Source organism: Megalopta genalis, chromosome 11, assembly GCF_051020955.1.
Source record: "Megalopta genalis isolate 19385.01 chromosome 11, iyMegGena1_principal, whole genome shotgun sequence".
Taxonomy (NCBI): Eukaryota; Metazoa; Arthropoda; class Insecta; order Hymenoptera; family Halictidae; genus Megalopta; species Megalopta genalis.
The window spans coordinates 1,780,078-1,792,416 of NC_135023.1; the positions used below are offsets into that span (position 1 = coordinate 1,780,078).

The 12,339-nt window shown below is 35.1% G+C and overlaps 1 long non-coding RNA gene across 1 annotated transcript; it reads right to left on the minus strand.

Annotated features, from left to right (window-relative positions):
• Positions 1 to 3,038: 3,038 nt before the first annotated feature.
• Positions 3,039 to 11,989, minus strand: LOC143260278 (uncharacterized). Its single transcript, XR_013034416.1, has 2 exons — positions 11,706 to 11,989; positions 3,039 to 6,955 (listed from the first exon to the last, which is right to left on the minus strand). It is a non-coding gene; the product is annotated as an uncharacterized LOC143260278 (long non-coding RNA).
• Between the last annotated feature and the right edge of the window lie 350 nt (positions 11,990 to 12,339).

A 12,339-nucleotide genomic window follows, 5' to 3' on the forward strand; every position in this document is an offset into this window, starting at 1 on the left:
TACAACTAGAAAATCTGCATTATCAATTTCATCGAATGAATGTTCCAAATTGATCATATAAACATGGATTTTTATAAATCTAGAGTATTTGATTTAATCGTGTCAGAATCGGAAGCAGACAGTAAATTGATCAACGTACTCAAGAAAGCAATATCTCTAGTGGCAGTAGGATTTGAATGTAGAAATAAGTAGCAAGGCAATCAATCCTCTGAAGCTGTATTGCTTGTTATCCAAATATGGTTGCAAGTTTTTAACTAATGGAAAGCAACAGCAAATAATGACGTGTAAATAAAAATTACCGATTCAGATTTCAAGTTTGCTTCTACATGACTTTAAGTGCCATTACTGCACAATTTGATTCATAGATAATATACACGACTTCGCACAATCACTTCCGATCCTGTTCACCCCGAGAAGTAAATGTTTCAGACTGTTAACCAAATCCAGGAAAGTTCGGTATATCAAATCTGAAATCCTTGCTCCAAAAGTACATCGAAATTCAGATCAATGTAGTCTTCCTTTTCTTGTTGATTACTTCCGCAATCGCGCCATACAAAGTCTCAAGCAGAAGAACCAGTCTTCGAGATATCTGCTGAACACTGCCGTGAATCTTGGCATGAAAACTGCATCACTCAATCTCCATATTGATCCAATCGGTTTTTGCTGACGATTAAAGCCGTAAATCTTCAAGCAAACAAATTCCTGCTTTCTATATTTCCACTTGAATGTTTAGTAGGAATCGTGCAATCTTGGTATTTTTCATTATGTGATTAATATTTGTTGCCGGTTTATTGAGAATGTATCCACTGCAGGTTACATTTCTGGTTATGTATATCACACTATTTGAAATTTTGGAACCAAATTTCGAAATACTTTGGAAATTGAGGTTGATAGTTGTGTCCATGCTTTGTGAAAATGGCTATATTTACCTATAATTAATATCGAAAGATATGAGATAATTAATAGCCCAGCCATAGTTGTCTTCGACTACTGAAACCAAGCTGCAGTAGTATCATTAATGCATTTCGAATAATTTGGTTTCGATGAATAACATAAGATATTATATTATAACCATTACAGAAACACATTTAGTTATTTCGGGCGCGTAGAGTACAAGAAATGACCTGCAAACTACCAAGAATGCACAGCTCTGCAGTAATAAAAAATGGAGTATTCTCAATCTGAATGTTCCATTTAATGCAACTCTTCATTTGTGGTGAAATTAGATGTTGGCGATTCCGTTGCTGATTCCGAATATTGGAAATTTATCAAGCAACAACCCGACCCAACTATAAAGTTTCCAATACAGATCCAGTACGCTGAAGAAAATAGTCTCGTGTGTCTAAAATCAAATCGATCAATTTTAAATCGCCAGTCGATTACCTCCTCTTTACTGGTATCACTTGGATCGATGCATAAGAATTCTAGCGCGACCATTATTTATTTTCCGTCGTTTCCCATGCAACGTTGTTCGTTAGGGCATTGCCATCGTACACTGTAACGAACATTCAGTTCTGCTTAGTCTTCAATATTCACAACGAAATAAATAGGCCCTCACACCGCGACCGTGGTTAGTTTTCATTTGTCATCTCAGTTATCAGCTACTGTTACGTAGATACATATAGTTACGCTTGTAATTCTTCTCTGCTCTTGAGCGCGCAATTCACATTACGCTTGTAATACTTTTGCGCTTGCAGCCTAGCTTCGCTACAATCGATTGCGCTTGCAAATTTCGATACAGCTTTATAGCCATAAATTGATCGCTTAATCGTATCATTCATGACCTTCACGACACATCATCACATTTCATCATTCTATTGTATATCATCTATAACCTCCTCTGTACCAATCTTATTGGTTAAAACATATTTAGCGTTATTACACCAGCGTTTTTTACCATACAGTCCACTATCCAATTCATCCTTCCAATCCTTCCTCCAATTCATTCTTCCCAACGAAAAGATACATTTGCAACATATTTGGAAATTTGAGAAGAATAACAAACTAGTAATTTTGGAAATTGTCGAACATTTAACTTATTTCTGCACTTTATGAGCCTTCCTGGGTACTACATATTTCCAAAACTTCATCCTCCGGTTACGTAAATACATACAACTGTGAGATGTAGATGGTTCATTCTATTATATAATATTTCACATAAAACATTATGATTCAGATTCTGATAATACTCTACATTGATGTTTAAACCCACGATTTAAAAAAGTGATGAAAAAAGTGATGTCAATTTTGCAGGTTGTCTTCGCTATAGTAAGCATGAAAGTAGTATAATAATACTTTACTATCCACACTTTAATTATGCATGCTTCGTACTCAAGCCGCTATATGCACTATTCAGATTTGACGAGGAGATGACTATAAACAGTGCGGGCATGTTCGTCGCAAAAGTCTTCTCGTTAGCTTTAAACTATACGATAGTAGGAGTTATGAATTGTACATTAAACTTAATATAACAATTTGCGTTCAAATTTTTTCGAGCAAACTTATTATCATACATACAAATACACTGTATGTTACCGTGTTCGTTTGAACAGTTCAAACAGATATATGTATAATTCTTATAGTTCAATACTGTGCATAGTACAAACAGAATTAAGTCTCATTACGAATTGATAGAATTAAGAATTAACTTTCCTACCTCGAGTATAATGATATAAAAAAATGATCACGTTTTCAGCTGGCATTTATGCATTACTATCCTACAAATGTAAGTTTCATAAATAACGCTAAATATTTATTACTAAAAATAACATCAGATTAAATAAAACTAATGAAAACAAACACTATGTGGCATTACAACATAGTATAATATAAAGAGTATTTTCCCGAAACTACAGAGATTTAAATTATTATATTATCATTAAAAAGAATTTTCTCAGCTACTTTTAAAGTACACCTATGAGATTTATTATGTGTACAACATTATTTAAAATACCAAAATTATGAAATCCTTTTTCGAAAATCATCGGTTAGTGTGAAATTGGTTTAGCCAAGTGTATATAAACCAGTGTATTACAAAAGATGAAAAGTAACATTCTCTATTATTCCGAAAATGTCTAGTCATATAAGTCAACATAATAAAAAACATGGAGAAACACTTAGGCGTGTTTCGTCCAAATTTTAATAGGAGTTTGTAGACAAATGTTTTATTTTATTTTCTTCTCATAGTTATTCTGGGGTTTTAATAATGTCAAGTAGAAAGTTGATTAAAGTCATAGAAAATGCTCACTGGAAGTGTGACATACGAAGAACATTCCTGACATATTTTTCATAGCTTATCTTCCACATACTTTAAATTCGCTCAAGAATAATTATTCTGCCACAGGAAAAAAACGTCGAACATAACGTCGAAAACGTGGGAATTTAAGACAGCGTTAAATTCATTTAAGTCATCCACAACCCACACTCTCAATGAGAGCCAAACGTCCAAATAGCGAAATAACCAAATCGACGACCCAAGCATCTTTTGCAAACGCAATTCAATAGATGAAACTGTGATAACAGCGAAGCCAAGATTAGAAGAAACAATGATGCAAACTCCACTCATCTACAATCTCCCAGGAGCCTCATCTACGCCATTACATCTACCAATAATCTCACTTGCCAAGATCAGTGAACCAAGTATAACTTAGTCTATACCTGATTACGAATCTAAATCCCAGGAGAACAGCAGTTCAACTGATGGAGACGAACCAGATATTAGCCCAGTTTTGCCACAACCTACGAACACGGATAACATTGTCACACCAGTAGATGAAATTCGATGAAAATTAATAGAAGAAGCTCGCAGTAGATTAATCGCAGGTCACGAGGGTGTAACGGAAACCTTAAATCAATTAACCCTTTCAGTACTACCGCCGCCTATTCGCGGCATTCACGGAAAGTTATGTGGGCACTTTATGTGGGCACCGTTAACAGCACCAACGGAAAGTTATGTGGGTATGATTACTCTCTATAGTACACATTACTTTACTAATCTGTGTTTAAAATTCCCGGCTGTTCTAATCGTTCCATTATAATATATAATTAGTAACAGTCAACAGCGTGCCTTAATTATATATGTTTTATAATATATAGATAAGCCACGAAAAACAAATTGGAATGTTTGCTTATATCGTTAATTTTTTTAATGTATAACTTACAATTTGCATTTAGTTCCCTTCAGGATGAGTGTAAAACGCTTGAAAGGAGAACAATGGATAAAGGAAATCATTGATTCCAAAAGAGATTCTGATGAAGAAAATCAATATAATTTAGCATTTCGCAAAAGGAGGAACAATCGAGCACGTGTACTTAGCACCTCGGTATCTGAAGAAGCAGTAGAGCCTGAAGTACGAATTGATACTCCTTCTAGCATCAAATGGACATCAAAGAAGCTTAGTCCAAAAATTCATGATTTTACGCCACATCATTCGGGAGTAGTAGGGAACAATTTAAATCGTTCGTCGAGAATTTTGGACTACTTCAGACTGCTTTTTTCTAAAGATTTAGTTAAATTTATTGTGCAAAAAACAAACTATTACCGGTGTCAACAGCTCAAAAGAGATCACTTGAACGCTTCAGAAGTGATGGAAGTGGATGAATTATATTGTTTTATTGCTGCGTCGTTATTAATGACGCGAACCAAAAAGCTATCCTTAAATGAAAATTGGTCTAAAGATAAGTTTCTCCGAAGCGATATTTTCAGTAAAATTATGAGTAGAGATCGCTACTTTTCATTATTGAAAATGTTGCATTTTACGGACATAGTCGGCCACACTGCCGATCGTTTACACAAAATAAATGAAGTAGTGGAAATGCTACGAACATCTTTTTATCAATGCATTTCAGCCATACCAGCGGTTGTGTATAGACGAAAGTCTACTCCTCTACAAAGGCCGTCTCTCGTTTAAACAATATATTCCCTCGAAGAGGAGTAGGTTTGGCATAAAATCATTCCTACTTTGTGACTGCAAGACGGGTTATATCCAAGATATAATCATTTATTGTGGGGCTAGTGCTACTGTAGCTACCGAATATCAATATATTGGAAAGCCAGGGAACATTGTAATGTCGCTTTTGCAACCTTTTCTAAACAAAGGCCATTGGGTTGGCAACTAAGACTACAATATTTATCTGGATAACTGGTTTTCCAGTCCCATATTGTTCAACCTACCCCACGAAAAAAGTACGAACGCTTGTGGCACTGTGCAAAGAAGACGGAAAGAGATGCTTAAAATAACTGATAAATTGAAAAAAGGAAAGGCAGTGTTCCGCTCATCTGAAAATCTGTTTGCAATGAAATGGTTTGATAGAAAGAAATTTTATATGCTTTTCACTATCCAAACCGCAGAATTTGCAGAAGTACCTAAGAAGTCAAGAAAAAATGAAATTGTTCTAAAGCCCAAATGCGTAATAGATTATAACTCTTCAATGGGTACAATCGATAAATCAGATATGGTGATAATTACTATCGATGCAACTCGCGCAAAAGTTTAAAGTGGTATCGCAAATACTTTTTCCACTTGATCGACATTTGCGCGTGAAACGCATACTGCCTATATAAGCACACCACAAAAAAACAAATCCCAATGGCGAAATTTCACCTTCAGTTGATTAAGGAAATATTAGAAAAATAACACAAGAATCATGAATATCATCGGTGCAGCAAGTCAGGAAGTAATTATCCCACAAGGCTCACAGGGGGACATTTTCCTTCGATATATCAGTCGGGGAAAAAAGATCGAAAACGAAGATGTGTTGTATGTGCGGCTGGTGGTGTCAGACGTGAATCCAAGTATCAGTGCGAACAATGTAATGCGGGCTTGCGCGTTTCCCCTTGTTTCGAAAACTATCACACCAAGTTACACTATTAGTTTTGTCGTTGATTATATTTCACTATTAGTTTTATTATTTATTATGTTACACTATTAATTTTGTTATTTATTTTAATTTTGTAATATTGGACCATATTATTTATATCAATGCCATTTACATTAATTAATGTACTGTAAAGAAAAAGATATGATTTTAGAACGTTAAGCGCCATGCCTGTTTTGTCTGTCCTTTCGTCTGATCCGCGAGATAAGATACCGTCGAAATCGGTTTTCTGCCGAGGATTGGTTTAGGTTACGACAAAGCAGTATAAACATTTTAGAAATGTTTTTCAAACACGTTAAATTCCGCGTCAGTCACCGATGTCGCGGTCCGAATGAAAAGTTTAGTGTCAATCACGCTCGAGATTTCTATGAATGCCGCAAAACATGTTTTCGCGGTTTACGCTGTCGGACAGTGCAACCACTCTTGCGAAAAACTTCCTCGTTCCACGAATGTATAACCGCGGCCAGGTCCTCCGTACCGAAAGGGTTAAAAGAAAAATATCACTGCCCCGAAATGAGAAAAGATTCACAAGAATTCATTCGTTCACTTATCAGAACAAAACCCGTCAACCCGTGATTATTACGGACACATCTCTGGAACCTTTTGACGAACTTGCCATCGACACATTTGGACTACTTCCAAAAACAATCAATGGAAATCGCTACATTTTAACTATGCGAGACAATTTAAAAAAGTATTGGTTAGCAGTTGCTTTATCAGATATTAAAGCCATGATAATAGCTGACGCGTCCGCGAGTCATTTCATTGCAATACGTGAGACACCAAAATCCATTTCGATAGATGAAAACACTAGTTTCTTGGGAAACTAATGCTACATGTTGCCGAGATGGATCGTTAAAAAGGAGCCATATATTGTATTAACAGAACATCTAAAACAATACATCGAGTCATATGAAGAATGGGACCTCTACTTACCATTTGCCATGATTTCATATAAATACCTCCGTCCACGAAGCTACGAATTTCACACCCCACGAATTAATCTTCGGGAATTACGATAAGTGAGCTAATCCGACATAACTTATGGTGGAGTAATACGTCCATGTGTAAAAAGAACCTGAAACAAGTAAATTCGATCCACGTTACATCGGGCCATACGAGATAGCAGATGTCGGATATAAATAATGCAATTTTAAAAACAGATGCGACCGGACACCTAATCGCGAAACATCAGGATAAATTAAAACACTCCTTCGTCTTCGATAGTTCGTCCGACACAAATTAAAAATTGGAATCACTTTCAGGATGAAGTAAATCCCGCTGATTATCCAGAGGTGCACGAGGATCTCTTAATATGCCAATGTATACGGAAAATGCAACTCGTGTTTGAAGCTGAAGAATACAAATTGTGTGAAAAATGTTGGTCTCGAGTGGCAGCAGAAGAAAGAGAATTATTTCCTGAAGGCTGCTGGCATACCATCGCAGGAAACCACAGAAGTGAGGCAGATTGTCATTGTGAAGGATATGGTTCTGTAATCCTGGAAACATCAAACGCTAGTCGATGCCGAGAATGCATCGAAGAATACATATTTCGAAATGTAACTGGAGACATTACAGTAATTAAAAAATGGCAAGGCCATTGATGTGGTTACTCAGTGGTAGCATCATGACCATTGACAGCAACACACGCACATATATACTGCAAATAATTAATTTATACAAGCAGGAGAGTCATCGGATGAGAGCATTAATACTTTTGAAGAAATACTTCAATGTAGCAAGGAAAAAAATGTAGACCTTATATTTCATTGTGGAGATTTATTTCACGATGCGAAACCAACAACTTCTGATGAATTAAAATGTATGGAATTGTTAAATAAATACTGTATGGGTCCCAGGTTAGCAAGATATGATAATATCAATATAAGATGGTATTTGAAGTACGACAAATATTAATGATTGTTTTTTCATCAGAGCAATTAACATCCAATTTTTGAGCGAGCCAGAATTAACATTCCCACACTGTACCTTTAAAACTGTAAATTTTTAGGATCCAAATTTTAATATTGACATGCTAATATTTTCCATTCACGGGAAAAACGACCATCCAAGTAAGAAATATAATATCAATAGTTTAAGTACAGTGATTTTTCAACATTGATTCAGCCATTAGTAATTATAATCAAAATTATAGGTTGTGGAATAAATGGGCCAAATGGACTTGTTGTCTGTGTCTGGTTTCATAAATTATTTTGGAAAATGGACAGCCACCCCTAAAATGATCATTCCTCCACTGATGATAAAAATGGGTAATACCCATGTTGCAATTTTTGGTTTAAGCTGCATGAACGATGATAAATTAATACGGATGTTGAACGATTTTAAGGTGAACTTATGAGATCCATATATGTATTGAGAGGTCTTTCCATTTTTTTTTATTGCAAATGATTTTCATTCATAGGTGAAATGCTTTAATTTGTTTGTTTTACATAAAAAACGTGCACCATGTCTTAAACGTGGATATACTTCGGAAGCCCACCTTCCCTCTTTTGTTGACTTTGTCGTGTGGGGAGGGGAATAGGAATGTTGTATCACACACGTGTTTAACTCTAAAAGACAATACTACATTTCTCAAACAGGTATATTTTTAGATTTATTTATTAATTATGATGCATGAAAAATAAGAAACTACTGCTTAAGAAACGCACTTACAGATTGCGATTTCTTTATGCGAAGGCGAATCAAAGGCCAAACACATTGTCATACTTAGCGTAAACGGTAATAAGTTTAAGTTGAAGAAATTGAAATTAAAAACCGTTAGACCATTTGTGTTTGACACTCTGGTCCTTAATGATACAAATATAAAAAGTAACAATGATAGATTGCTATCAGAATCAGTTTTTAATATCGTCGACCGACGCATAGAAAATGAATTGATTCCTAGTACCGCGGAACAATTGTCAAATCATCCGAAGCAACCGGTCTTGCCGTATATTCGATTGAAAGTAATTTACTTGAAAGATAAAGAACGGTTCGATTCGACCAGGTAAGATTCTATTAGTATATTAACGAATACAAGTAATATGTGTATTTTAGATTGGCACAGAAATATTGTGATAAAGTTGCTAATTCTCACGAATTAATTGTATTCTGTAAAACAAGAAGTTCCGGTAAGTACTCCAGGATACGACTGACATTATGAGCTATACTGAGGTAAACAAAAATTGCGATATTCTACAAGGTGCTCGAAGGTAAAATTTGTGTTTGGTTTTTTAACTAGGAGAATTAAGGTTTTGTGGAAACCACATACAAGCAAAACTAAAAGGACACCAGTTTGGTTGAAAATAAAAACCTATGAACAATACTAACAGTGAATGATCTAAATAAAGCATTAGGTAAATTTGTTAACAAAAATAACACTAACGCTTTTAATAACCTACAGAGGTCAAGCATATACAATGTAATATTTCAAAATATTGATTTGCCATTATAAGCTCGATTGTATTGTTACAATTAATTCTTTACATATAGTCGTGAAATAAAAGAACTTGTGCTATGTTTGGAAACTACTGAAACAACTGCAGATATTGGAAATATCAGGAAAGAAATTAAAAATTATTGTGATAAGAGAAAGGAGGAAGCACAAAAAGAAAAGACAGAAGTATATGTATACTTGCAAACAAACTCATTTAAAAATGATAATATACTATCAGATTTGACAGATTGGATAATCGCATGCTATTTTATAGATGCAAACATTATTTGCTAATAGACCGGTAAAACCCTTCAATAATGACGAGATAATAGTTATTGTCAGTAGTAGTAACGATGAAGAAGAAGCGGAAAAAACAGATAAAGCTAATGGCAGTGGAGCATGTAACAAAAGCAAAGAAACCGATAAAAATAATGAAAATCATAAAAGTTCTGTTGGTATAACATCTGAGAGGTAATTTACTTCAACTCAAAAACAGACAACAGCGCAGGTACATCATCGAACTCTATTAAACGATTCACAGTTTATATGCATAGGTCTTTGATTTACTATTAACCATGACATTTTATCATTTGCTACAGGATGAAGCATTGGGCGGTGATGTAATAAAGAAAATAAATTGAGGGAAGCCTAATAAAATACGGTTCCTACGCAATTTCGATTCCAATTTAGATTAGTTTGTCCAGGTCCGAATCCTTGTTTATACACTACTTGTAAAACATTATATTAAACAAATACTTTTCATTAAATCTTGAAATATTTGATAATATATAATATATATTATATATAATTCGGACATTCAAGTTGCAACAAAAAAAAATACATACTATAAACAAATCTTAAAATCGTATAAAATAGAGATTTAAAAACGACATCAATCTTAAATAAATACTAATGACAGAACAACTAGTACAAGAACTAGTAAAACACCGTTTATCTGGACTGTGTTTATCCAACATAGTAACCCGTTACCAACAATTGGATGTCAGGAACGATGCTCCTCTTATCCAACTCCAGTCTACGCGACATACCCATTATACAACACACTGTTTTTGTTTCTTAGTTAGAAATTCTAGCATAGTCTTCCTGCATAGAATGTAAGATAAGTAACGATTTAATTCAGTTACTTGTATCTATGTGATTCGTCCAGAAACTATATTCTCATTACGTCTTCACACAAATCAAACGAAAAGAGAAAAAGAGTGGTGCTTTGTATTGAAGAAAAATTTGAAATTAATAGACGCTTCAGAAACAATTAATCTCTTGTCTCGTAAATATAACATTGGTAGATTTACTGTATATATCATAAAAAAATTATAAAGATAACATATTAAAATGCAAAGAAGATGATGCAGCAAACACGAATACAGGAATAAAAATGAATAACAACCTCTAAAAGTGGGTGAAAGTAATTCATCTTTGCATGAAAGATCAGATAGCGAACAAACCGTAATCACAAAGTTATATGTATAATGTCTCAAGGTGCATTTCGCACTGCGTAGAGTGCGATGTAGAAAATGTGATTAAAAATGATGGAAATGATAAAGGATTTCATATTCTTAACGACAATAAAATAATATCTCAAGTTATAGAGGATCAATCTGAAGTGAATGTATAATCAGGTACGCTATACAGTATGTTATACAATACTTACATTAAACAACTTAAGAAACAGTTTCAGATATCTAGAAATAAAGAAATAAATACAAGACATGCCCATAAAGCGACATTTTATTAGAAAATAAGCTTACATATTGCAAAGAAAATATATTAGGAATTGTAGATCTCGATAAGTTACACGCATGCCGAAAATTTCATCGAAATCAGTTAACGCAAGGTCATAGTTACGAGCATTAAACAAATTTTAAAACAGCAACTTTCTCACAATTATTGGACAGAAATATTAAAAATCAGGACAAAACTGCGATTTTTGCGATCTTTAATTGTTTACCGCTTATACCAAAGTCAACCGATTCCGCTGAAATTTTCAACATGCATATAAATTACCGAGATCTACGAAATGCATTTCTTAAATCATCGTTATATATATTTCGTCATATATTATTTTCTTTAATCATTCTAAGCAATAACAAAATTCAAGTTGTTCAGTCCAGTTCTAAGCAAGTTATGGCGTTTTAAAAGTTGTCCGAATATTAATATAAATAAATATGGCCGCGACGCCATATATCCGCAAGAACCGATTGCCCACGTGGAAGACACGTGCTTCCAGTTTCGCAAGCTTTCTCGAGACGCCATATGCGTAACGCACGTGGCGTGTAATAATTTGCACTGGCGAATAATTAGCCCATCCGAGAGAAGGTGTCCGAGCCATTGAAATGTAAATGAAGAAATTCGTACTGATAATGAGACTTACCGAAAAACTGATCAGACATTCCCAGTTACGAATGCGGCTTCTGGCCGGTCACTAGTCTTGCCATATCTTTGGAACGGTCGCTGCCAGTTGTTGCCAGCACTGTCCTTTATTATTTCGCCTGCTGCCCTATGGTCTTTAGCGGCTATCTTCCTTCATTTCGTATGAATTAATCTCGGCTCGAATTGTCACAGTTACACTTATTTCTTCCAAATACCCAACGCTACGGTCTACGCGACAGTGATCCTCGTTCTCGGCAGATCGCTTCCTCAGCCAGAAACGAGGCATTCCCCACTCCCCAGACTCACGGCTCGGCACGACGCACAAACCCTACGCGCACTCGCCGTTGCTCAGGGCCGGCACCATTCGACTCAGCCCACGCTCCGAGCGTCCTAGATCTCGCGGCATAATTCAGTGACTGTAGAGAATACCGCAACATGTTACAATTTCAAGAAATTTCATTTTGTGCAAATACGATAAGCTCAATAAATGGAAAACCAAGAAAGGAATTGGTGGCCAGAACTTTAAAGGACAAACATCTCGAAAGTGAAAACATGTGACATTCAGTGTTTTTTCTTCCAGCCGCAGAATTTCCTTCTTTCCTGATTTTGTTAAAAGACTTACTAATCACTTTGCA